Consider the following 26,777-nt stretch of genomic DNA (forward strand, 5'->3'; position numbering starts at 1 on the left):
CACCTTGGTCCCCGCACCCCCATCCCCCTCCCGGTGCCCCCCAGCGGCTCCCATTGTTCTTGGAGGCCCGCGCATGCGCAGGACTGGCTCTCAGAGCGGCAGAGGGGTTGGCGAGCTGGAGAGCCCCGGGGCGTGTGCACTGGAGGTGGGGCCCCAGGTGCGCAGGTGGCTGTCTCGGAGGTTTGTGTAGGGGGATTGGCGGTTTCTGGATCCTTCCTCCATGATTTTCAGCACAGGGGAGCTCTCCTTTCTGCAGTGTGGAGGAGCGCTGGGCAGGAGGCGGCGCTGAGGTAGGTGGTGGGCGGCGGGCTCTGCGTGGAGATCTCCGCCGCAGATGGCGGGAGCGCGGTGGGGGTTCGGCGGATGGGGCCGGGGCTGCTGGCGGGCTGCCCCAGGCGGGGGAGCCCAACTCTGTCCCTTTGAGGAGCAGAGGAGCGCCGCCTGGCCGGCGGGTCCCTCTGCTTTGGCGGTGCCCCACCCTGGCGGGGCCTCCTGCCCACCCAGCGGAGGTGCAGGGGGCGGCAGGGAGTCGCCTGCCCTCTGCTCGCGCCCTTGAGTTCGTGCTCCCCGGGGCCCGTCTAGGCCAGGTCTCTACATCCCTGGGTGAACACTTTCCTTCAGAAGATGGACTGTGGTCAGTGCTCCTCTGTCTGACTCCTCTCAGGCTATTTGGCTCCTCATTGCGTTCTTTAAACAAATAAGTGTTCCTACTTCCTTGGGACCACTTTTATAGAAAAGCCTAATCCCATTAATGGTTTCTGATAATTGACTCTATATTTGCAAGGTGAACTTTAAAGCCTGTGAATTGTTGTAAACTGCATTTAATGACAGGAGCTTTAAACAGTCTTTGGTGCAAATTATGTAGCTTCCTAATAATAACTCACCTTCTGTTAACATAGACTGATGAGTGATCAATTGATGATTGACATAATGTGTACGGAATTTTGGTTTCAGTGGAAAGGTTTTTCTTGGCAGTTGGTGCTAAAATTAAAATCGGATAAGGAGGAGGTTTTTAGAAGTAGTATGTAGTGTGTGTTTTGTCTCCATACTCATTTAGAATTGTAAGAATTTAGATTTGGAAAGCTCGTAGAGCAAGAATTTTCAAATTTTGATTTGATTGTGTCGGGGGAAGAGGTGGAATCTCCCTCTGCCCTTTTCTTTAAGGTTCTTCTGGCTGGCCAAATAATTAACAAGACAGGTTAGCAGGAGAAAATAATACCAAGTTTAATAACATGTATACATGGGAGAAAGCAGGGAAACTGCGTTTCTCAACACAATAGCAGAAATTCTTGTCTTAGGTACCATGTTCAGCCAAAGACAAAGGAGGGTGTTGGGGATGGGGGGAGTCAGTTACAGGAGATTACCACTAAAGCACAGTAAACAAGAGTAAGGTTATTATGCAGATTTAAGGCCTCAAGTTTCACATTGATAAGCCTCTAGAAATGAGGCCATTCCCCCCTCTTCCCAAAACAGAGAGGGAGATACCTTTACAAATGGAGATTTTCCTTATAAATGTAAATGATTGTCTGGCAACTTCTCCCAGGGCCATCCAGAGAAGGTGGCCAGAGAGACAGAACTTCGGATAAGATGGGCTTGTTGGTGCCTTTCCTATTGTAACATTTATCCTACATTATCTTTACAGCCATCATGATAGATCAGTTCCAGGAAGGAGTTACTATGTCAAATTCTTTAGTTAGTGGGGGAGGTCAAATGTCCCTAGAGAAAACAACCAAGGTAAAGAGATGGATTTCAGGGTGGCCAAATCTTGACCTCCCACAACTGAGAGGGTGAAAGGTTAAAAGGCCAAATACGGTAGGATTTCATTTATATGATATTCTAGAAAAGATAAACCATAGGGAAAGACAACAGATCGTTAGTTGCCATTAGTTTTAATATTTAGTTAATCATTTAGTTTAATAGTTTAATCATTAGTTTTAATATTTCTGATAAAAAAATACATTTTATTGATAGCATCCTAATTATACTTTTGGATGATACCAGAATTTAACAACCTATGAAATTCTGCAGGAGGAACAAATGACATGTTGGTTATTGGTGTCTTTGAAGTGTAAGGATTGTTGGTAATGAATCTAAATAAGCATTGTTGGATTGTGAACTACTGATTTTTTTACTAGATTCTGTTGGACATGGCATATTACAAGTTTCAAAATGCTCTTTAAATTACTGTAGCAGTCTGAAGCTATTAAATTGTAATGTAAGATCTTTATAGATGAAACAGGCAAAAATACAAAAAGCCATTTATCTTTTTATCTTTGTTAAAAAATGAAGTAAATCTTACCATATACATGAATGACTTCTGGCTAGACAGACCTGAACTTGACAAGACGGACTCACTAGTATGGTGAATTTGTTTTGGAATGTTAAAGTGGGAGAGGACGTATGTTTTTCCTGAGGGTGACCCGAGTCAATATGGTAGGTTTTGCTGTTTATACGCTCTTTCTGAGTTACCATCTTGATTAAACAGCTTGTCATAGACGTACCAAGAAATTTGGGCCATTTTATGTATCAATATTTTTTTTAATAATTTTATTTATTTATTTTTTCCCCCAAAGCCCCAGTAGATAGTTGTATGTCATAGCTGCACATCCTTCTATTTGCTGTATGTGGGACACGGCCTCAGTATGGCCAGAGAAGCGGTGCGTCAGTGCGTGCCCGGGATCCGAACACAGGCCGCCAGCAGCAGAGTGCGCGCACTTAACCGCTAAGCCACGGGGCCGGCCCTATGTATCAATATTTTAAGATATCCTATTTCCCTGATAGTTTCTAATTTCAGGGTGTCTGGGAAAAACAGTTTCTGAACATAGGTACTTTGGAATATAATTTTTGATTGTTGACTTATTGAAGCATAGATTTGTGGAGTTGGAAATAATTTTAGTGGTTGTAGAGCCTAACCTCTTCATTTTCGTGTAAATGAAAAGTGAGGTTTCTCAAGTTAAGTCGTCCATAGTCTGACTGCTACTTAGTGGCAGAGTTGGAACTGTATGCTCAGATGCTTGTCTCCAGATTCCTAGTACAGTGCTGTCTGTGCTATTGTAGGATTCCAAAAAGGAAATCCAACTCCAGTCTCGGGAAGGCGCGGACCCACAGACACAGGAGACCGAGCTTGATGCAAATGCACGAGGTTTTAATTAAGCGGAGCTCCGGGTCGACACGTATCTCTCGCAGGAGACAGAGGGGTCGACCCCGAACCTTAAGGGGCAAGCTCTTTTATAGGATTCGGAAGCATAAAGCGGGAAAAGGTTGGCGCGGTCTTACATGATTGGCTAATTTAAAACATTTAAACAGTTACATTTTATGGCGCGAATTGCTATGGCGCGAAGCAATTATCAGGTTACACACACGCGTCCCCATCTGGACCCCCTCCACCCCGACCCTCCCAAACTTATCCCTCTGGAGCACTCTCTTGTTCTCAATTTTCCCCGAACAGTTTAGGGCGAGTCTTCTATGAATAGAGTCAGTCAGGATCGATAAACGTTCCCCCTTATACCAGGAATCCTTAGGGTGTGGAGGTGCCTGTCTCTAAGGTATTAACTTTTAAATTTTTAATATAATTTACTTCCTTCATTCCCCACTTCTTCTTTTGTCCCTAGTTCTAATCTTAGAACTTAGTTTTCGTGTCTACTATCAGTGGCTCATTGTGTGGGAGAGCTTGGTAATGGCGTTGGAGCATCATAGCATGCACTGCATTGACTCTTTTTCTTATGAAAGCAGTAATTCTATTGAAAACACACGGTCCGAAGACCAAAAGTAGACAAAGAATCAGCAAGGGTCCTGCTAGGGAGGATAGTAAGGTCGTCATCCAGGGGACTTAGTGAACCAGGATTCAAACCAGCTCTGTTGCGCCTCCCTGCTTTGCTGCCTCATGTCTAATCTTTTCTTTAATCTTTGCATTGAATCTCGGACTACCCCTGTGTGATCTGCATAGAAACAGCAGTCTTCTTTAAGGGCCGCACAAAGTCCTCCCTCTCTTAAAAACAGCAGATCTAATCCTCTTCTATTCTGGAGCACTACTTCAGACAGGGAGGTGAGGGACTCTTCTAATTTAGAGATGGACTGTTCTAAAGTCCTGAGGTCTTCATCTATAGCATTGCTCAAGGCAGTTAATCCCCTTTCTCCTGTGACTAAGGCCGTAGTGCCAGTCCCTACGCCCGCGGCAACTCCCAGTCCCAGGAGTACAGCCAGGGTGAGGGATACTGGTTCTCTTTTCCATAATCTGGATCTCTGGTCAAATTCATCCTCGAAACTATTGGCAGTATGATAATAAATTCTAGGCACCAACTGCACAAGCACGCAAAAATCTTGTGACGGATTGAATACGCTAGTTGAGATGCAGGGGGTTAGGCCCGTGGTGCAGGCCCACCACCTATTGGGTCCTGGTACCAAAAAATGACCAGGAGTAGTCGGAAGGCTGACTTCAATCTTATTACATAGAGCTTGGTAGCCTGGGGAATTTTTCCTAAGCATAGTCCTGAACCGGTCCCGACACATCCGTTAGGGTTAGCCGCCTTCTTTGCCCCAAAGACAAGTCGTGTGGTCTGGGGTGTTATTATAGACCCCATGGTGGCAATTCCTTCATAATAAGGGGGGCTGACCGCTAGGCATAGCCAGCATGATTCAGTCATTTCAGGGTTGGAATCATTCAAGGCGTAGTAAGCTCCCCATACTAAGTTAAACAGTCTGTGCCATCTTTGCTCAGTAGGTACTGCGGGAGGTGGCGTAGATGGTGGTCGCAGAGCAGATCTGGTGACCATATCTACGGCCCCATTTAGGGTTATGGATTTTACCTGGGGGGGTTTGGGGCTATTTAACCCTATCGGTCTGCTGGCGGGGGATTTTTGGGACAGCGGGCCTCTGATCGGCTAGGATCCCGTTTGGCCCTGTTGGTCTGCTGGCGGGGGGTTCTATTTTTAATCTAATAGAGAAGGTCAGGCCATCATCGTACCGTTCTTTGTACAATCTTATTCCCCATGAATGACCATTCCCGATCCAGGTTTTAATTGTTTTTCCCTTCCCTGTGAACTGAATGGTTAAGGGTGGCACCAGGTATTGCATTCTGAGCCCGACTCATCTGGTGGCTATAATTTGCTCTAACCCTGATTAAATCCCAAGAAGAGGAGGGTTCCCAATAAGTAGTCCCACTGGTTTCACATCCCCAGTTTTTACAGTAGAAGTCTTCTTTGCCCCGCACCAGGAGTCAATTGAACGAGGTCTGTGGTGACCGGGCACACGTAAAGGGGTATGCCTTTAGTTTACCCTTGCGATGGGGGAGTGGCATCCTCCGGCTTGTTTTGCCCCCTTCGTCGACCCATGAAATCCCAGTCGGGGGTTCCTATAGCCAGTTTACAAAGGTCAGGGTGTAAGTCTGGCCACCATGTCCAAGGGGAAGCAGTTTTTTGGATTGACCAGGTTATATCTCCTACCTGGGAGACAACTTGCCACGTGAGCAGTTGAGGAGCGTGGGGATTAGGATTGGACGACTTGCTCGCCGTTCCCATGACGCAAACGCAGCTTAAGAGGGTTATCAGTCTTTTCCACCTTCCAGAGATCTGCTGCATTCTGGGGTGCCTTCTTTACGTGTGTGGCGTGAACCCAAGAGGTTATACCGTCCACCTTGACTGCTGTGGGCGTAGTGAGGAGCACCACGTAGGGCCCCTTCCAACGTGGCTCTAATGACCCCGTCCGATGTCGTCTCACAAGGACAGAGTCCCCAACCTGGAATTGGTGCGGGATGAGCAGATCACCAGGCTGGTAGGCCTCTTTTAGCTGGTTCCAGATGTCGCGCCTGACGGCCTCGAGTGCTTTCAAGCGGGCTGACAAAGGTATAGAAGGTATAATGTCAGGGTCATGTATCCCTATTTGTGCCAAAGGGGGAGGGGTTCCATAGAGGATTTCAAAGGGTGTAAGTTTTAAGGGTCCCTGTGGGGTGTCCGGGCGCGGAACAGGGCAAAGGGCAGGAGGGCTGTCCAGTCACTATCGCCGGTCTCTATGGACAATTTAGTTAGGGTCTCTTTAATTGTTCTATTCATCCTTTCTACCTGGCCTGAGCTCTGGGGTCTATAAGCACAATGTAATTTCCAATTGATCCCCAGTTGACTGGCCAGTCCCTGACTTACCTGGGCAACGAATGCAGGACCGTTGTCAGATCCAATTACCTTTGGGATCCCGAATCTCGGGAGGATTTCTTCCAATATCTTCTTGGCTACTACAGAGGCAGTCTCTTTTCGGGTGGGGAAAGCCTCTACCCATCCCGAGAAGGTATCTACAAATACTAGAAGATATTTATTCCCATACCGGACCGGTTTGATTTCAGTAAAGTCTATCTCCCAAAAGGTTCGGGCCTGTCTCCCGGAGTCTATGTCCAGTGCGGTATTTGGTAACTGCAGCATTTGTGAGAGCGCAAGCTCTACAATCCTTATAAATTTCCTCAGCCGCCTTTCTCAAATCTGGTACCTGGTGCGGGAGGCCTCAATAATTTTAATTAGTTTCTGAGGGCTCAAGTGGGTTAGCCGGTGTAGATGTGATAGATATTCTCGCCCTTCTGCAACGGAAAGGACTTTCTCTTCTTTAGTTAGTTCCCCACCGGAGACAGTTTTGTTGACCTTAGCTCCCTGGAGAGTCAGGACCATAGGTCCTAGTGCCGCCCGCTTGGCTTCCAAATCTGCTAAGCGGTTCCCTTGAGCTATGGGGTCGGTGCCTTTCTGATGACCTGGGCAATGGATGATTGCCACCTTTTAGGCAAATGTATAGCCTCTAGGAGGCCCAGAATCTCTTTTTATTTTTGATATCTTTTCCGGCCGAGGTAAGCAGCCCTCTTTGTTTATAAATAGCCCCATGAACATGGGCAGTAGCAAAGGCATACCTGCTGTCCGTGTATATATTCACAGTCTTATTTTCAGCTAACCTTAACGCCTGTGTCAGGCGATAAGCTCAGCCTTTGTGCAGAAGTCCCTTCCGGCAAGCTGCTTGCCTACAGAGTCTTTTCCGTCTACCACAGCAGCCCCAGCCATCCTCTTACCTTCTGCCATAAAGCTGCTGCCGTCGGTGTACCAATTAGGGGCCCCAGCCCATGGCTCATCCGGCAGAACGGGTCGGGTCCCGTTTCTGATGCCAAGATGTCGCCGCATTGGTGAACAGGTATTTCATCATCTGCTTCGGGCAGTAGTGTGGCCGGGTTTAAGATGGCCGGTGGGGCGAAGGTAATTCTCTCAGTTAGGAGCAGACTTTGGTAGTGAGTCATCCGGGCGTTAGTCATCCATCGATCTGGAGGCTGTCTGATAATGCTTTCTAAGGCATGGGGGGCTACTACGGTTATCTGTTGGCCCAGAGTTAACTTATCTGCATCTTTTACCAGCTGGGCAGTGGCGGCGATTGCCCTTAAGCAGGAGGGCCATCCACTGGCTACCGGATCCAGTTTTTGATAGATATGCGACTGGGCGCTTCCAGGGCCCAAGGGCTTGAGTTAGGACTCCCCAGGCGATTCCCTTTCTTTCATCTACATACAAGGTGAAGGGCTTGGTCAAATCTGGTAGGGCCAACGCGGGTGCCTCTAATAATGCCCGTTTTAGAGTCTCAAAAGCCTTCTGGTGCTCTAGAGTCCAGACAAAGTTCCCACTTTCCTTAGTCAATGGGTACAGTGGAGCAGCCAGGGTAGCAAACCCAGGGATCCACAATCGGCAGAAGCCGGCTGTCCCCAGGAATTCCCTTACCTGGCGAGCGGAGGTTGGGGCCGGAATCTGGGTCACAGTCTTTTTCCGTGCGTCGGTTAACCACCTTTGGCCGTCCTTTAGTGTGTAGCCTAAGTAGACTACTTTTTCCTGGCACAACTGTGCCTTTTTTTTCGACGCCCGGTATCCCAACTCATCCAACTCGGCCAGGAGGCGCTTGGTCCCTTCTTCACAGTCTCCCGGGGTTTCCGCCGCCAACAGTAGATCATCTACATACTGTAAAAGAGTCACTTGAGGGTTTTTAACCCTATAATCAGTCAAGTCCCTGTGGAGGGCTTCATCAAACAGGGTAGGGGAGTTTTTAAAACCTTGAGGTAGTCTCGTCCAAGTCAGTTGTCCAACGATCCCCATATCAGGGTCGCGCCACTCGAAAGCAAAAAGTAATTGGCTTTTTGGGTGAAGCCGTAGACAGAAGAATGCATCTTTCAGGTCCAAGACAGTGTACCATTTTCGTGATGGGGAGGGAGCTGAGTAGGTTATATGGGTTTGGCACGGTAGGGTGTAAATCCTGCACTCTCTTATTTACTTCTCTCAAATCCTGGACCGGCCTATAATCATTAGTTCCAGGCTTTTTACAGGCAGGAGGGTGTTCCAAGGAGACTGGCAAGGAACCAGGATTCCTTGTTGGAGCAGCCTCTGGATATGGGGCGGATTCCTTCTCTGGCCTCTTTGCTTATTGGGTATTGACGCACCCTTATCGGGAGGGCTCCGGCCTTAAGATCTATCACGACTGGGGAATTCTCGTAGCCGTCCCTAGTCCCCGGTTTCAGCCCATGCCGTTGGAAATTCGATCAGCCACTTATCGGTATTGAGCCGAGCTCTAGGCTTAGGCTGCTGATGGAGCCGATATTCTTCCTCTAGCTCCAGGGCCAATATCATGGTGGTAGGTGCGGACCAGGATACTGTAGGCCGAGGTTGAGCAAAATCTATTTGAGCTTTCAGTTTGGTTAAAAGGTCTCGACCTAGCAACGGGTCGGGCATTCAGGAATCACTAGGAAGGAATGGGACACCCTTCCTTTCCCCAAGTCCACTGTCCGGGAAGTAGTCCATGAGTATTGTTTCTGCCCAGTGGCTCCAACAACCAGAGTCTTTTTAGTTTTTAATTTCCCCAAAGGTTGCTTCAGTACTGAATATTCAGCCCCAGTATCAATCAGAAAACTCATAGGGGTCCCCTCAACAGTTAGGGTTACCCTAGGCTCGGGGAGGGGGCCCGAGCCCCGTCCCCGCTATTCTTCGTCCTCTCCTAAAGACAACACCTTGAGTGTGGCCCTTTTCTTGGGGCATTCCCTTGCCCAGTGTCCTCTCTCCTTACAATAGGCACATTGGTCCTTGTCCAAGGGTTGCCGTCTGCGTGAGCCTGGTCGTGGGGCGTTGCCCAGGTTCCCTGACTGTCTGTGATCTGGCCCTGTCGCTTTTATCACTGCGGCCAGTATTTTAGTTAGTTTTTTTTCTCGTCTCCTGTCTCTCCTGTCTTCCCTCTCCTCAGCCTCCCTTCTCTCTCTCTCTCGCTTTTCCTCTTCACTCTCCCTTTTATGATACACCTTTTCAGCCTCCTTTATTACGTCCCGCAGGTCGTAGTCTTGCAGCCCCTCTAGCCTTTGTAATCTCCTCTTTATATCTGGGGCTGACTGTCCAATAAAGGCCATAATGACAGAGGCCTTCTGCCCTTCCGAGGACGGATCAAAGGGCGTGTACCTGCGGTAAGCCTCCATCAATCGTTCTAGAAAAAGGGAGGGGGGTTCAGTGGGTCCTTGCTGAATCTCTCTTACCTTAGCCAAATTGGTGGGCCGCCTTGCGGCTCCCCGGAGACCCGCCACTAGAGCCCGGCGGTAAGCGGACAGCGACCCCCTACCTTCAGCCGTGTTATAGTCCCAGTTGGGTCGGTTGTGCGGAAACCCTTCTTCCGCCTCAGCTATCGTTGCCGGCTGCCCGTTGGTGCCTCGGATATTCTTTCTTGCTTCCTGTGTGATTCTTTCTCTCTCCTCCGTGGTGAAGAGTGCCTGTAAGAGCTGTTGACAGTCATCCCAAGTGGGCTGATGGGAAAACATTAGGGACTCTATCAGGCGGTTAATCCGCGGGTTTTCTGAAAAGGGGGATGGTTATTTTTCCAGTTATACAGGTCTGAGGAAGAGAAAGGCCAGTACTGGAGGGGTGACAGCTGGTTGGGCCCGCAGGAGCTCCATACTCTCTTAGCGGGAGCGCCACCGTGGTATCAGGCCCGTCGGAGTGGCTCGCGGCGGCCGGGTTCCAGCGGAGGGACCCGAGCCAGTCGCCCTCCGTCCTGATTGCGATCCTGGAGCGGGGAGGGGTAAGGGGAGGCGAGAAAGGGGGCCATTCGGGAGGAGGCTCAATCTCAGGGTAGACCCGGGGGCCGAAGGGTCTCCGACTCCGCTGTTCGAGTTGATTTCGATTTTTGCCGTGTCTCCGCATCCTGCAGCGCCAGGACTCGGGGGCTTAGTTTTTCTGCTTTTACCCATGGCTTAACCCACGGGAGTGGGTTCTGCACCAGATCCTGCCACACTGTAATATATGGTCGTTGGTCAGGATGGGACCCCGGTTTCTCCTGGAAAACAATAGCCCTCACCGCGAGGATAACAGTTAGATTAAACGTCCCCTCAGGGGGCCAACCCACATTGAGGGAGGGCCACTCAGAGGCGCAAAAAGTCTGCCAACGCCCTTTTTTTATTTCTACCGACAAATCGTGCGCTCGCTCTCACTTCAGTCCAGTGGTCTAAGGTCAAAGAGAGGGGGGTCGTCATAGTCTGTCCCATCCCGTCAAATGAGGTCCACGTAACGAACAAAAACAGAACAATGAACATCAAAAACACAGCAAGACAAAAACAACTTTGCCCGGTTGGTGTCTGTACAAGCCAACCGAAGGCGGTTTCAGACGGGAGGGGTTTTCGTGTCCTCCCTGGGAAAAAGAGTGCCATTTCTTTTTCTACCTGAAAGGGGGTAGTCAGGCTTTCCTGACTCCCTTGTCCCTTGGGGCGTCCCCAGGGTTGCAGCCTGCAGTTCCCAGCACGTCTGCCACTGCAGCCGCTGGGCCCTCTCGGCCCAGCGGCGGCTGCCCAGATACCGAGACCAAAGCAATGCTTCGCGGCGCCGCACACACTCGCACACCCAGTCACTCAGGCTTACCTCCAAGGGGTCTTGAGTCTGGGGTGACCGCGCAGATCCCGGACGAGCCCCCAAATGTAGGATTCCAAAAAGGAAATCCAACTCCAGTCTCGGGAAGGCGCGGACCCACAGACACAGGAGACCGAGCTTGATGCAAATGCACGAGGTTTTAATTAAGCGGAGCTCCGGGTCGACACGTATCTCTCGCAGGAGACAGAGGGGTCGACCCCGAACCTTAAGGGGCAAGCTCTTTTATAGGATTCGGAAGCATAAAGCGGGAAAAGGTTGGCGCGGTCTTACATGATTGGCTAATTTAAAACATTTAAACAGTTACATTTTATGGCGCGAATTGCTATGGCGCGAAGCAATTATCAGGTTACACACACGCGTCCCCATCTGGACCCCCTCCACCCCGACCCTCCCAAACTTATCCCTCTGGAGCACTCTCTTGTTCTCAATTTTCCCCGAACAGTTTAGGGCGAGTCTTCTATGAATAGAGTCAGTCAGGATCGATAAACGTTCCCCCTTATACCAGGAATCCTTAGGGTGTGGAGGTGCCTGTCTCTAAGGTATTAACTTTTAAATTTTTAATATAATTTACTTCCTTCACTATGTACTATTAAGGAGACAAACCAGTGAGTTACCTTCCCAGATCATATATGTAGCCAGCAGGGTTGATTCTTTCCCATATGCATTTTTTGCTTTCTTTTTTAAATAACTACTAACCACAATTAATTCATTCCCATACCATGTTTAATAACTATAGTTTTGTGTGTCTCCTCGAGCACACGTGGATTCCCTAGAATGGACGCCTGCCTGTGAGTGGATTGCTGGTCCAGAGGCTGATGTGCATCTGCAACTTGACGAGCTGCAGCCAAATCATCCTCTGAAGTTTTAACAATTTCCATTCTCGCCAACAGTGTCTGAGTCATCCTTTCCCTGGGAATTGTCAGATCGGCATTGTCAGATTTTTAAAGGTTTGCCAATCTGATGACTGAGAAATGATGTATTTGTTTCCCTCTTTGTACAACTGTTTTGACAAATGTATAGAGCTGTGCCACTACCACATTCAATATACAGAACAGTTCTAGCACCCAGAACTCCCTTCAGCTGCTCTTTTGTAGTCAACTCTTCCCCCACCCTTAACCCCTGGCAACTAATGATTTGTTGTCTTTCCCTATGGTTTGTCTTTTCTAGAATATCATATAAAGGGAATCCTACAGTATTTCGCCTTTTGAGTCTGGATTCTTTCATGTAGCACAATACATTCAGTTTAGTGTTCATCCATGTTGTTGCCTGTATCAGCAGTTCCTTCTGTTTTATTGTTGAATGTAGTATCTATTGTATGAATGTACCACAGTTTATCCATCCACCAGTTGAAGGACATTTGAGTTATTTTCAGTTTTGTCTTTTTTGACTATGAATAAAGCTGCTATAAATATTTGCAAACAAGTTTTTGTGTGAACGTTAGTCTTCTTCTCTTAGGTAAGCACCTAGAAGTGGAATTGCTGGGTCACATGGTATGTGTATGTTTAACTTTATTTTAAAAACTGTTTGTGGTAGCAAAGTCATGGCCCAGAAAGATGTCCTAATCCCTGGAACCTGGGAATACATTAGTTTACTTGGCAAAGGTGAATTAAGTTTGCAGATGGAATTAAGGTTGCTAATCAACTGACTTTAAAATATGGAGATTATCCTGGATTATCCAGGTGGGCCCAGTGCATCACAAAGGCCCTTAAAAGGGAAAGAACAGCAGGCGAGTAGAAAAAAGATGCAACAAGGGAAGCAGGGCCAGAGAGATGCCGAGTTCTTGCTCTTGAGGGTGGAGGAGGGGGGCCATAGGCTAAGGAATGTTGTGGTCTCTAGAAGGTTGAAAAGGCTAGGAAATGGATTAACCTTTAGAGTCCCCCCAAAAGAACCTAGCTCTGCCAACACCTTGATTTTAGCCCAAGGAGACCCGTGTCAGACTGTTAACCTACAGAACTGTAAAACAAATCTGAGCTGTTTTAAGCCATGAAATTTGTGCTAATTTGTTACAGCAGCATAACACACTCCACTTGAAAGCTGTTTTCCAAAGAGGCTGAACCACTTTGTGTTCTTACCAGCAATGTAGTAGTGTTCCAGTGACTTTCCATCCTCATTAACACTTGGTATGGTCAACATCTTTAATTTTAGACATTCTAATATGTACATAGCAGTATCTCAATGTGGTTTTCATGTGCATTTTTCTCATGATTAATGACGTTGAGCATCTTTTCATGAGCTTATTTGCCATCTGTTTATCTTCTTTGGTGAAGTGTCCAATTCTGTGCCCATTTTATTTATTTATTTTTTTATTTTTTTATTTTTTTAAAGATTTTATTTATTCAGTTTTTCCCCCCAAAGCCCCAGTAGATAGTTGTACGTCATAGGTTCACATCCTTCTAGTTGCTGTACGTGGGACTCGGCCTCGCGTTGGACGGAGAAGTGGTGCCTCGGGGCGCTCCCGGGATCCGAACCCGGGTCGCCAGCATCAGAGCGCGCGCACTTAACCGCTAAGCCACGGGGCCGGCCCACTGTGCCCATTTTAAACTTGGATTTTTTTATTGCTGAGTTTTGACAGTTCTTTATAGTCCTGTCAGATATGTGATTTGCAAAGGTCTTCTCCCAGTCTGTGGCTTGCCTTCTCCATCCTCTCACCAGTGTCTTTGGAAGGTCTGTGTAATGTAACTCGAGAGGCTCCACGTGACCTTGTCTTCCTTCATTGGGAAACAGTGAGGTTGGAGCACCTGAGTCCAATCAGATGTTGATCAGAGTTGGGGCTGGGTCTCACTTTTAGTAAACCCAGCCCTTCCGCTTTCCCCCTGTTCCTGTTTGCTCTGCTCCCCTCCCCCGCACAGGCGTCTGGTTCTAAGTCTCGTAGATCTCTGTCTCCTCAGGTTTGGGAGCCCACAGAAAATTCAGCTATGCCCTTCAGACATCTCAGCGCAGCTCTCCAGCCTCCTACCTTACATCGCTTCACAATATGGCAAATTCCCTGAAGGTCAGACTAGCAGTATGTTGGACTTAGGCCACTTCCACCACTTCTGGAGGTTTCACTTTGCTTTATGGAAGCTTTGGCCTAGTTCCCCGGATTCCTGTGTGGCACCAAAACTTAGCACAGGTGCTGTGAGGAAGAGCAGTTGTGTGTGTGAAAGCCCTCAGGTTTCCTCTGCCACACCAATCCTGCAGAATCACTACAAGTTTGCCTAGTTTCTCTTTTCTCTAGCCGAGGCTCAGACTGAGCAAGCCAGATCCTCAACAGGCACCCAGAATCAGAAAATGCTTCTGGGGGAAAGAAAGGTAAAAATTCTTGCTCACATAAAAGAGTTTTTCTTCTTTCTGGAATTTTAGTTGGTTGGTCCTGAAGTTCTCTGATGCTCTAAAAATATATCTATAATTTATCTGGCTTTGTCCGGTTTTGCAGCAAGAGTGCTTTCCTGTCCTCGTCTACTCTAAAACAGAAGTTCCCTTGTCATTAGTTTTTAACTCCATCTGTTATACATTGTCAATATTATTATTGTTTGGGCAAGTCATGCTTTCAATGATTTATTCAGATGTTTACCCTTTTTTATCCTCACAATCCATTTTTACATCTTAGCATTTCTTCTATCAATTTTTTGTTAAAGTACATTCATTTTACTTTTTAATTTTTTTCCTTGAGTAATATTAGCTCTGGGCTAACCTCTGTGCCAGTCTTCCTCTATTTTGTATGTGGGTCACCACCATGGCATGGCTGATGTGTGGTGTAGGTCCACTCCTAGGATCTGAACCCATGAACCCAGGCCTTGGAAGCAGAGCGTGCTGAACTTAAACCTCTACACTGGGTAGCTGGCCCCCTTAAAGTACATTCTTTAGAAGTTCCTTAATGAGCATTTGTTGGTGGTAATACTCTTAGTAAATGTTTGCATAAAAATATCTGTAATTCACCCCAGTTCTTGAGATATGGTGTGATTGGGTATACACTGAAAGTCATTTTCTCTCTGTATCTTTAAGATTTAATCCAACTCTCTCTTGCCTTCCATTGTTAAGAAATGTATCATAGGTCTAAATGTAAGTCTCTGTAAGTGTTCTGTCCCTCTGTGGGGCTTTGAATATCTTCTTTTGTATTTGGTGTTCTTTGGTTTCCCTGGATGGATCTAACTCTAGATTTTTTTTTTTTTAATTATGCTTGAGATGTGTTCACCTGCCTGAATCTAGAATAGAAGTCTTTTATTAATTCTGGAAATTTCTTTTTTTGTGTGTGAGGAAGATTAGCCCTGAGCTAACATCCATGCTAATCCTCCTCTTTTTGCTGAGGAAGACTGGCTCTGAGCTAACACCTATTGCCAATCCTCCTCCTTTTTTTTTCCCCCAAAGCCCCAGCAGATAGTTGTATGTCATAGTTGCACATCCTTCTAGTTGCTGTATGTGGGACGCCGCCTCAGCATGGCCGGAGAAGCAGTGCATTGGTGCGCACCTGAGATCCGAACCCGGGCCATCAGCAGTGGAGTGCGTGCACCTAACTGCTAAGCCCCGGAGCTGGCCCTGGAAATTTCTATTATGTCTGAATATTCCTTGAAATCATATATATATTTATATTATTTGTGAATAGCTTCTGTTGGACTATGAATGTCCTCTTTGTTGTGTCTTAGAGGAGGAGAGTTCAATAGGGGAAGCTCACTCTGCCATGATGTTGATGTCACTCTCTTTTATATATTTATATTATTTAATTCAAATATATGTACACATACTTATGTTATTTATACACATTCAATATATATTCATTATATATATTATTTAATTCAATATATTATATTATTCAATATAATGATTTATATTATCCAAAAAATGTACATATCTTATTTCTATATATGATCCTGTACTTGACCAAACTCAAGCCAGGCTCCATTGAGCCCTCTTCTTGACTAGGCCTCAATCTTATCCTATAATAACTACAGCCTCTCAGCACAAATGGTTTCACACCTCCACACGCATTATAAGACTTAAACACTGACACAGTTTCTAACAGCTCAAATCCACATCCCTAGGATGACCCCTGCCCCCTTAAAGAGTGTCGGCCTGAGAAAGCTCAAAGCAGCCAAAAGAACTGACTGTTTGTTCTGGCCAACACTCAGTCATTTGCCTCTGACATCCCTTTCTTAGAGCATTTACCCAAAAGTGCTTACAACTGTGAATATTTCCTCTGTCCTTTTGAGTTTTATATATATATATATATATATATATATATAATATATATATATATATAAATATATATTTAGAGACACTTATATATATAAGTGTCTCTAATAACCAAGGAATGCATTTCTCAAGGTCCTGAGAGCCATTCATTGAGATGAGGATAGGGTGTCTGTCTCCCAGACTCTGTGAGAGGAGAAAAGTGAAACTTTGATCATTTCCAACCAGCAGACACAACTGGCCAGATTACACTGCACTGACCAACACTCTGTAACTTTTCCCTCCCTGACTCTACTGAGCCCCTGCTCACCCCTCTGCCTGCTCCCTCATTCTCCCTTTCAAATGCCCAGTCACCTCTGTACAAATCAAATTGAGTTCAGTTCACCCTGTTCCCTCTTCCCTATTGCAGTGGTATATTACTGATTAAAATCTGTCCTGACCACTTTCACTAGAGTCTGGTTTTGCATATATTCTACATTTAACACACATATAGATAATCTCAGGCATATGCATATATATGCATATACCAACATAACCATGGGCCCTCCAGGACCGGTTCAACTGACCCCATCTTATCAACAGAGTAGTTAAGAGTTTTCTTTCAGGAACTGAGACCCCTAGTCCAGTTCAGGCCAGTTGACACCACCAACCCATCAACTACACCTGCGCAAATGCTCGATAAATGATATTTTTGACATCAAGCAGCTAAAAGCTCCATCCTCAGATCATCGTAACACTGCCAATTTCTGAACACACATCCGATGAAGAGCCACAAAGCTTGACTTTGCTTGTGAAGATCATCAATTACCTCACTTCTCCTTACTTCCAATCATCTACTTCCACATGTCAGACCGCCCTGCCCTTCATCCCATAAGTTGTGCCCCAAGCCCTGGATCGGGGAGACAGATCTGAGACAGACACATGGCCCCTGTCTCCTTGCAGATAAATCTCACAAAAATAAAGCTACAATTCTTTTCCCAAAAGCTGATGCCAAAATAACTGGCTTTTTAAATGTGCATTGGGCAAGAGAACCCCAATATTGTGCAGTAACGTCAATACATATATATATATACACTTAATGGATGTTTTATCTTCTTTTTTTTTTCCTTTGCTGATGAGGATTCACCCTGAGCTAACATCTGTGCCACTCTTCCTCTATTTTGTATGTGGGTTGCCACCACAGCCTGGCCACTGATGAGTGGTGTAGGTCCATGCCCAGGAATGGAGCCTGGGCTGCTGAAGTAGAGTTCTCTGAACTTAACCACTAGGCCATGGGACCGGCCCATGTCTAATTGTTTTGAAGATGTTACTAGATATGCAATTGAAGTTTCACTATGATCTCTGGATTTCCTTGCTACTCCTTTAGTCCTTCACTTCAGTGTATGTGTTTCTTGCTCCATTTTTCATGCTAGAGGATTTTCTCAAATATCAAGTGGTCCTTGGCTACCTGTTCATATTTCTGTGATGGGAAGAAAACAGCTGAGTAGGATCTCTGTGGGCCTGATGGGGCCTGTGAATGTCTGGACTCAATGTTTCTTCAGGGGTGTTGAGTGTTGAACTAGTAACAGGCAAACAGTGTTGGTGCCCATGCTGATCTGTAACAACATACTTATTCCACACATTCCCACAATGACAGACATCCTCTGAACACATGGAAATGCTGACAACACACCCACACCCACATACACACTATTTGTAAATGACCATCAGCATTCAGTCTGTAAACTACACCTGATAATGCACACTGATACTCAGAACATACACACAAACTCACACACTTACAGACCACTCACTGTCTCAGAGCCCACAGCGACTTGAACTCTCTAAACACACACAGACATCAACAAAACACACCTTCACATAGATGCCATAATAGCCGTGCACCCTGTGACCATACAGAATTGCTGAACACACACACATCCATACAACAAGGAGCATGGCCGTGCATGTGTGGGCTTGATCAGGAAGTTTTTCACACCTCAGCATCAACATGGACACCCCGGGGCAAGAGGGAGAGGCAGAGGGCACAGGGACAAAATGTGAGGAGCAGTCAGGAGGCACTTGCATAAAACAAATATGATACCTGCAAACTGGTTGCTAAATGACATACGACTCAAGGATAGGAGGACCCAAGAGGATCTGAAATGGTACAAAAGAGGTGACTGATACAAACCCATCACAAGATATTTAAATGTAAGGAACAGTGATATTTTAAAAGGCACTGAGGAGAGTCCATCAAAGCTTAGATATAATTTCAAACAATGAATGACATGGAATTCTGGCCAAAGAACAGCCATTATTGCTGTTAAAATTCCTATTTAAATGTTCTTATAAAATTATAGAAATACTCATTGAAAAATGACAAATGCTCATTGGTTTAAAACATTTCAGGGTAAAATTAATGCAGCTTCCACTTTTATTGAGTAGCTTTCCTGGGGCAGCTAGAAAAGCTGTACAATGCACACAGAACAGCTGTTTGAAGGGTCTTAGAACATCCCGTGCAGACAGGACTTGGGGGTCTACAATCTCTGAGATGAGGGAAGCAGAAGATTGTGAGCACCAGCTCCACGTGGCTTCTCCCCTAAGGCATTTGCTATTTCAACAGTGAGAGAAGAGAGTCTGAGCAGAAAGAGGAGGAAAAATGAACTGAAATTTCATTTCAGCCAAGTCCAGTAACTTCTGCTTCCAGTCAGTTGTGGTAAAGGCAGAGCAACAATTAAACGTTGATTTAATAAATACTGTAAGATTGAAAACACCAAAGGGATGTGGAAGCAAACAGGACTAGATGAAATAAAATTTCAAAAAGGAAAGAGCCTTTTTAGGTGAGATAGCCACACATGCCCTCACCCAGGGGAATTTGCTTAATCTGGACTCTGATAATCAGACCTGTCTTACCAGAAAACGATTGTAAATACAATCTGTCATAATTGATCTATGTTAGCTTTTTAATATCACAAGCTTTGTTTGGCTGTTAATTTTTATTGCCTCCACTAGAAGACTCTGTAAAGGGAAAGACATTGTATCATTTGCCACATGATCTCCAGAACATTCTTCAGTTGGGGCTGTATGACTTCTATAAATATGTGTTAATTGTTGGTTTCATGAATGCTATGGACTGAATGTCTACGTAATCCAATTTCATAAGTTAAAATCCTAATCCCCAAAGTGATTGTATTTGGAAGTGGGGCCTTTGGGAGTTAATTAGCTTAGATGAGGCCATGAGTGTGAAGCCCCCATGATGGGATTAGTGCCCTTATAGGGAGATGGAGGGCCAGAGCTCTCTCTGCTAGATGAGGGTAGAGCAAGAAGCTGTCCTTCTGCAAAACAGGAAGAGAGCTCTCACCAAAAACAAATCAGCTTGAACCTAGATCTTGAACATCCCAGTCTTCAGAACTGTGAGGAATGCACTTCTGTTGTTAAAAGTGCCCAGTCTACAGATGGCCCGGCGGTGCAGTGGCTAAGTGTGGGTGCTCCGCTATGGTGGCCCAAGGGTTTGCAGGTTCAGATCCTGGGCACACACCGATGCACAGCTTGTCAAGCCATGCTCTGTCTGCATCCCATAAAAAAGTAGAGGAAGATGGGCACAGATGTTAGCCCAGGGCCAATCTTCCTCAGCAAAAAAGAGGAGGATTGGCATCAGATGTTAGCTCAGGGCTGATCTTCCTCACACACACAAAAGGAACCCCAAAAGTGCCAAAGTGCCTGGTCTAGGGGCCTGCCCCACAGCCTACTGGTTAAGTTCAGTGAGCTCCTCTTGGTAGCATGGGTTCAGTTCCTGGACACAGACCTATACCACTCATCAGCAGCCATGCTGTGGGGGTGACCCACACACAAAATAAAGGAAGACAGGCATGGATGTTAGCTCATGGTGAATCTTCCTCAGCAAAAAAAATAAAGTACCCAGTCTATGGTATTTTTGTTACGACATCCCATACAGACTAGGACACTGAGTGTGTGAATAAGTTCGTTTAGATTGACGATCCTTCTTCTACATGACACATTATTGCCAATGATCCCTAAATTGGTGTGAGTCAAATTCCCCTTAAGGATCATAAAGACGTTAGGGCCCTTCTCCCTAGTTGTGCACATATTGCTACACATGAAAACATGTTGCATCATGTGTTTTATCGACACCTTAGTCTTACACCTCACCCCATTGGCCTTCAGCGAACTTCGGTGTTACAGCCAGTGCTTTGGGCAATAAAAGAAAGTCCCTGGACTGAAGAGGGGTCGGTATCCATCGTGCAGCTCCTGTCCTCTGCCCAGCCAGCTCCAGCACAGGGTCAATTTACAAGATGGGCTTTCCTCCAGGCAGCTCTGTGTTTCTCCCAGCCTGTTCTCATTTAGGATGATCTCACCAGGAGCAATGAGTGTAAATTTGGAGGGAAGAGCTACAGAAGGCATCTGCCAGGGGAAATTCTTTGTGGTTACATGGTTTAGAATATGGACACCTGGCTGCTCTAAGGTGTCCTGAAAATGGAAACCTTCTCACGTCTGTAATATCCTTCCATGTCCTCTTTCCCCTCCATCTCTCTGTTCTTGGTGGAAAAATTCCCTTGGCAACGACAATAAAAAAATGAAAGTAGGGAATGGCCCATTTCCAGTCTCAGAATTCTGTGAAATTTTACTGCCTATCCCCAGTCTCCCAGGACTGAGACCCTTTTTACTCTTTTAAGATTAGATTACATTTTAATCTCCTTTAATCAAAGTTTTCTCTCATCCTTGTTATGTATATACATGTTCTAATACATAATATTGAAAACATTGTTTTTGGCCCTACAATTTCCAGATTCATTCATAGTTGTTTTCTGATGGATGCATGACTTTGTAATTATGTTTATAACTCCATTAACTATAGAAATTGACTAAATGATGAGTAGTAATGTACTAATACAGGAAAATGGCCCATTTTTATTCAACATAAAGTTTCATGTTTTCATCAAGACAAATACACGAATACTTAATTGTTCAGCAAAAACTTTTCCTGTGTACATGTAAGCAATTATAAATCTATTGAAGTTGGTTTACCTTGTCGATTATTCCTTATTTCTGAGTTGTGCATTCAGCATTTCCATGAACACTTTAGAGTCCTGCATCTTTATCCTACCATTTTAAATACTAGGTCATCGACAAAAGTCCACATGACTTGTTCAGTTGTGTGCTAGTGGGTCCTTTGTAGGGTGTCTTCCCAGGTATGTTTTCACAGGGTCATCGACAAAAGTCCACATTACTTGTTCTGTTGTGTGCTAATGGGTCCTTTGTAGGCTGTCTTCCTGGGTACGTTTTCCAGTGTGAACTCCAGCTGATGGCCTTGTGACACTGATGTAAATACTGTTGTCTCCACAGATCATGGGGCCAATGATGTGTGGTCCTTTACGAAGTCATATATAACCTAATACTTTTCATTCAATTAGTGTAAGGCATGCTATGGAAAGTAGATTGGGGACAATTAATAAAAGATGATTGATTATGAACATGCTGTTAGGGAGAAAAATTGAACCTCTGGCTATACAGGTTTACGTTTCATTCAATTAATCAGCCAGCCTAACAAACCCCGTTCATAGGCAGGGCTATATACATATATATATTAGATTAAGATTATATCATCTATTAGTTTGAATGTGCTTTTGTAAAGTACGCCTTGTTTCTCTTGCCCTTTCTTACTGGGAGAAATATGGAATAGATAGAAACTGCCTGGATTACTCTGGTCTGAACTCAGATCACATAGGACTTGAATCATTCAACAAATGAGCCATTAATAGTGGCTACACCACTGGGATTTCCTGATCCAATATCGCAGTCATACACCCTATTGTGGATATGGACTCTAGAATAGGATTGTGCTGTTATCCCGAGGGTAACTTGTTCTGTTGATCAATATTTTGGATCAATAAGTGATGAAATATTTTGACTAGTTGGTCTAATCACTCAGAGGTTATTTTCTTCTCTGAGGTCACCCTAACCAAAATTGTTAGTCCATTTAAGATTTGTTATCCCTTGATTTGGCTTAATTTTTTTTTTTTGAATTAATTGGAGCTCCATAGGGTCTTCTTGTCTTATTTTGTCATTCCCGCCTCTTCAGGGAAAGGTCAATTTCACTGATTAAAAGTAAAAGAGAGTAAAACCCTCGAGTGGCTGTTCATACAAGTCCTCATTTAGACAACAAATGATGATGCTGCCTTTGCAGGGTCCAGTCACTGCGGCCTTTACACCGTGTCACTGGGCAAGCAGTGCCTGTAACACCAGAAATGCCAGAGGAGATGCTTTTGGTAAACAGGTGGGGGCTGTGTTTGCAGAGTTTACTTTTTTAAATCTTTCCTTGAATGCCTACCTGTGTTGGGTTAACAATTAATGTAATAAATAATTATTGGGTTGAATTTATTTTATTGTTAACTTTTGGTGATTATCTGTTATAAGATTATGCAAGGAGAAATAATTCTTGTTGCTTATAGTAACAGTACTACTTCTATGAATTAATAGATTAATGCAGTATTAGATTAGGAGTTAGTTTCTGTGATTGAAATTAAGATAAGTATATTGTTGAACCTGAAGGCTTTCTTAACTGGTGGCTGAATTTAGGCCAACTAGGGTATTGTTTGTACTCCCTCTCTAAGGAAGGTTGTATCCTGTATCTAAAAGGCTGTACATCTTTAGGGCTGGGTCTGGAGGAGGCAGGAGGCTGGACAAGTGTGGAGCTGGCTCTGACCCAGAGGGATGAGCAAGAGACACAGGGCACCTGCTGCCACACACAGCCGCAGCAGACATCACCCATCAGTCACGACATGCTGGGCTGCAGAGCCCAGAGAGCGCCCCAGTTCTCAACAAGTTGCACTCGGAAGCCACTCCCGGGCAGAGCAGGGGACTGTGATGAACACATTTGCCATCCCTGCTCCCCTAAGACGTGCTCCAGGCCTCCTCTCCCCACTTACTCCGCCAGCTCCTCACTGTCCTCGGGACTCAGGCTTTCAAGGCCCGCCAGCAGGCTGCTCCAGCACTTCTCCTTCCTTACCACCGCCTCCCCTCTCTGCTCCCACTCTAGTTCCAGGGCAAGTTACCTGTGGCTCCTGAGTGCTGCTCCTTGGCCTGGAAGGAGCCCCATCCTTCACCCTTCCACCCTGTGCACTCCTACTTACCCTTCAAGACTCGACTCCAGTGATGCCTCCTCGGGAAGCCCTCCCTGACGCTCCATCTCCCCAGGCCTGCTCTGGACCACCACTCTGCCTCCTGCCCACATCCATCACTGCCGGGAACCTTGCTGGGCCCCCTTGTCTGGTCTTCAAGTCCAAGCCCCTCAGGAGGGGAGGAAACGCTTGGGCTCAGGGCAATGGAGCAGATTCCTGGACTGTGGTGACACAGCCCACCCCAGGAGAGGTCATTCTTTGGGGCACTTCCAACTTGGACCCAATGCAGCTCAGGGGGAGCCAGGACACGGGAAGGCTGGCTCTGGGCCCAGCAGGTCACAGGGTCAGCCTAGGGAAAAGGCACAGGGGCCACACAGAGGGGCTCAGGACAGAACTCTAAGTCAACAATACCCTTGCTAAGGGCAGCAGGGGCCAAAGGCAGCTGCACAGGGCGCACGAGGGTCTGGCGAGCTTTTCATCTGCTCAGAGAATCCCAGGGCTGGATAGAAAGAACTCAGGAGGCCCATCTGAGGTGGAGGTCACCTCGGGGGCATGAAAGCAGAAGCTGAGAGTCCCACAGCAAGTGGAATCTGAAGAGCTGACTCTCAAAGTCCTAGTGGCTCTAACGTCTCCGAGTTGGAAGTCAGTCCCCTCAGTCACAGCCTCTAGCTGCCCCCTCACAGGGCTGTGCCTCTCAAACACGGCTCCCAAGGAGAGTGGAGGCTGAGGGTGAAGGCAACCTCCTACCCGTGAGAACTGCTATGATCACGGCCTCCTGCAAGGGGCAAAGGATGATGAGCAAGAGACAGAGGGACTGACCCACACGACTTCCACTCGGATGCTGAACATGCTTGTGATTCACGGGGCCAATCAGTATCTGTCTTCATCCTCCACTCCTCTCTCCCCAAAAGGACATGTCAGTGTTTACTATGACATCCACAGACACATCAAGGGCATCTGGGAAGAATCATGTGTACATCTGGAGAGAATGGCACTGTGAAAACCAGTAATATCTGCATCCATGTGTGCAGATACCGACATCTACATACAGCTGTCACATTCCTCCAGCAGCCCTGGAATACTCCGCAATCATGTTGGCAGGTTTTTGGCACAAGGTAGCCAAACCAACTGGTGGTGTCCCCGAATGCCACCACTGCTGGGGCCTACCTTGAGGTTGGGGGGAGGCAGGGTGCCATGCCCTGTCTCACAAAAGTCTGGCTGGTGTCCAGGTGGGTCTCATAGCCTTTGATGATCATGCACTCCATGGCTATGTTTTCCTGGATGATCTCTGTCTTGTTTACTTCATTGTGCATTATCCTGTGGGGACAGAAAATAAGTCAGAGACAGGCTGCCCCCACCTCTCAGGAAGAAGGGAATGCCGGGCCTCTGGCCAGACCTAGGAAGAAGGCCTGGCACCCAAGATGCTCAGGTGGAGACTGTGGTCACGGAGGGGGAAAGAGCATGCATATTGAATACCTGCTGTGCTGGGCACTCTATGGGCATGAGCTCACATCATCCTTCTGACAGCCCAAGGAGACAGGTGTTCTTATTTCAGAGAGAAGGAAATGGAGATTAATAGCTAGAAAGCAGGTCTGATCTGAAAGTCTGAACCACGTGGAAAAGAGACGGCAAAACTGAGAGGAGGACGGGAGTACAGGAAACAACATTTCTTCATTACTCTGTGCCCCACACCACTACTGGTCTTATCTCCATCCATCGAACTCCACCCACCCATCCTGCCTCAGGGCCTTTGCACTTACTCTTTCCACCCCTCCTCCAATGCACTTTATACAGTTGCTTCCTTAATGTTCGGCCCTGGAATGGCTTAGTTTTTGAGCGCCTGGCAATCGTACTGGCTCATGGAAAGACTGACTCCCGTAGGCTCCAGCACTTCTGGGGGGAAGCAGAACACACCTTGCCCCTTAGTCTGAGAATAAGGACAACTCTCCTATTTGTCCTGTTCTGACTGCCGCAACACTCCTCCTCCAGCAGGTGGCGCCATTTAACTGCTTTTTAAAAATAGCATTGGTGGGAAAAGAGGCCTGTGAGTTGCCAACTTTGCTAAGAGCCTTGGTGGGTTTTCAGGAATCTTAGGATGTTAGTAATTTTGTGGGGAGGAGAGTCTGGAAAAAGTACCCCACCTACTCCAAGAAAAGCACAAAACCTCTTATTTGTCTGCTGATGCCTCAAATTCTACAAGCACGACCAGATCACCAAGAGGGCTGGTTAATGTGTGTGGTAGTAGACACTGTCCAATTTAACCCTCCGAGCAATGAGAGATGACACTGGTTGAGCTGGATCCGTGATTAATGAACTCAGCGTGATGAGCAATTACTGGGCCCTTCTGACTCTCAGTTTGCTCACCTGTAGAAGGTCAGAGTGAAGATGGAAGAGAACGCTGATGGTGCTCAGGGCAAGCTACCCCAGGAAGCACCACTCTGGTATGTGGATTATTTCAAGCTGAAGACAATAAGGACTCAGGGAACTCAGGAAGAATATTTGAGTTTCCCCTCCCAAACTGCCTAAAGAATTTAAAACAAAAGATCTGTTTCAGGAAGGAGTTATTATCATGACTGCTATAAAGATAATGTAGGATAGAGGTTACAATAGAAAAGGCACCAACAAGCCCATCTTATCGGAAGTTCTGTCTCTCTGGCCACATTCTCTGAATGGCCCTGCGAGGAGTTGCCAGACAATCATTTACAAGGGAAGTCTCCATTTGTAAAGGTATCTCCCTCTCTGTATTGGGAAGAGGGGGGATGACCTCATTTCTAGAAACTTATCAATGTGGAAGGTGAGGCCTTAAAACTGCATAATAAACCTTACTCTTGTTTACAGTGCTTTAGTGATAATCTCCTGTAACTGACACCCCCACCCCCAACATCCTCCTTTGTCATTGGCTGAACATGGTATTTAAGATGAGAGTTTCTGCTATTGTGGAGAAACGCAGTGTCCCTGCTTTCTCCCATGTATACATGTTATTAAACTTGGTATTATTTACTCCTGCTAACCTGTCTTGTTAATTATTTGGCCAGCCTTAAGAACCTTAAGGAAAAGGGCAGAGGGAGATTCTCTCTTGCCCTGACAACGCATTTCACGTGCTGACCTCAGGCCCAGCCCACACGGCAGGTGCTTGAATAAAGGGCAGAGATCACTGTTGCTATTATCACTGGTTTCAAAGTTGTTATTATAAAACTATTATCATCCGTTGTTTTCTGGTTATCAGATTGGGGCATGGAGATGGGGTCTCTTCCTTAGGAGCCTCAGTCCGTCCCTCCCAGCAATGCTCTCAGCAACCCAGGCCCTAGCCCTCTTCTAGGGAGGCACCTTTCAAAGATATGCTAGTTCCCTGGAGATGGACTCATATTTGGAGGTGAGCAAAAGTAAGCAGATCCATTTCTTTTGAAGAGGGTGGGGATTTTGCTGAGGAGGGCCGTATTTGCTACAAACAAGGGGGCGATCCCAGAGTAGCAACACTAGTTTCACTGTTAGACAAGTGCCAGCTGCAGCTGCTCAGGACTCCTGCCAGCCCAGGCTGGGTTTTGTGCTGAGAGCCACACCGTCCACGCAGCTGGGGAGGAGTTCCCAGGGCCGC

General features: G+C 46.3%; 1 long non-coding RNA gene and 1 pseudogene across 2 annotated transcripts in view; both read left to right on the forward strand.

Moving 5' to 3' along the window:
• Positions 1-26,777, forward strand: part of LOC147911268 (peroxynitrite isomerase THAP4-like) — a 61,041-nt pseudogene that overhangs the window by 460 nt on the left and 33,804 nt on the right. The window lies entirely within an intron of this gene.
• On the forward strand, positions 4-26,188 carry LOC147911269 (uncharacterized). Its single transcript, XR_015551334.1, has 3 exons — positions 4-290; positions 11,651-22,338; positions 22,716-26,188. It is a non-coding gene; the product is annotated as an uncharacterized LOC147911269 (long non-coding RNA).

Source organism: Ceratotherium simum, unplaced genomic scaffold, assembly GCF_057802395.1.
Source record: "Ceratotherium simum simum isolate JZ-2026a unplaced genomic scaffold, ASM5780239v1 HiC_scaffold_44, whole genome shotgun sequence".
Classification (NCBI taxonomy): Eukaryota; Metazoa; Chordata; class Mammalia; order Perissodactyla; family Rhinocerotidae; genus Ceratotherium; species Ceratotherium simum.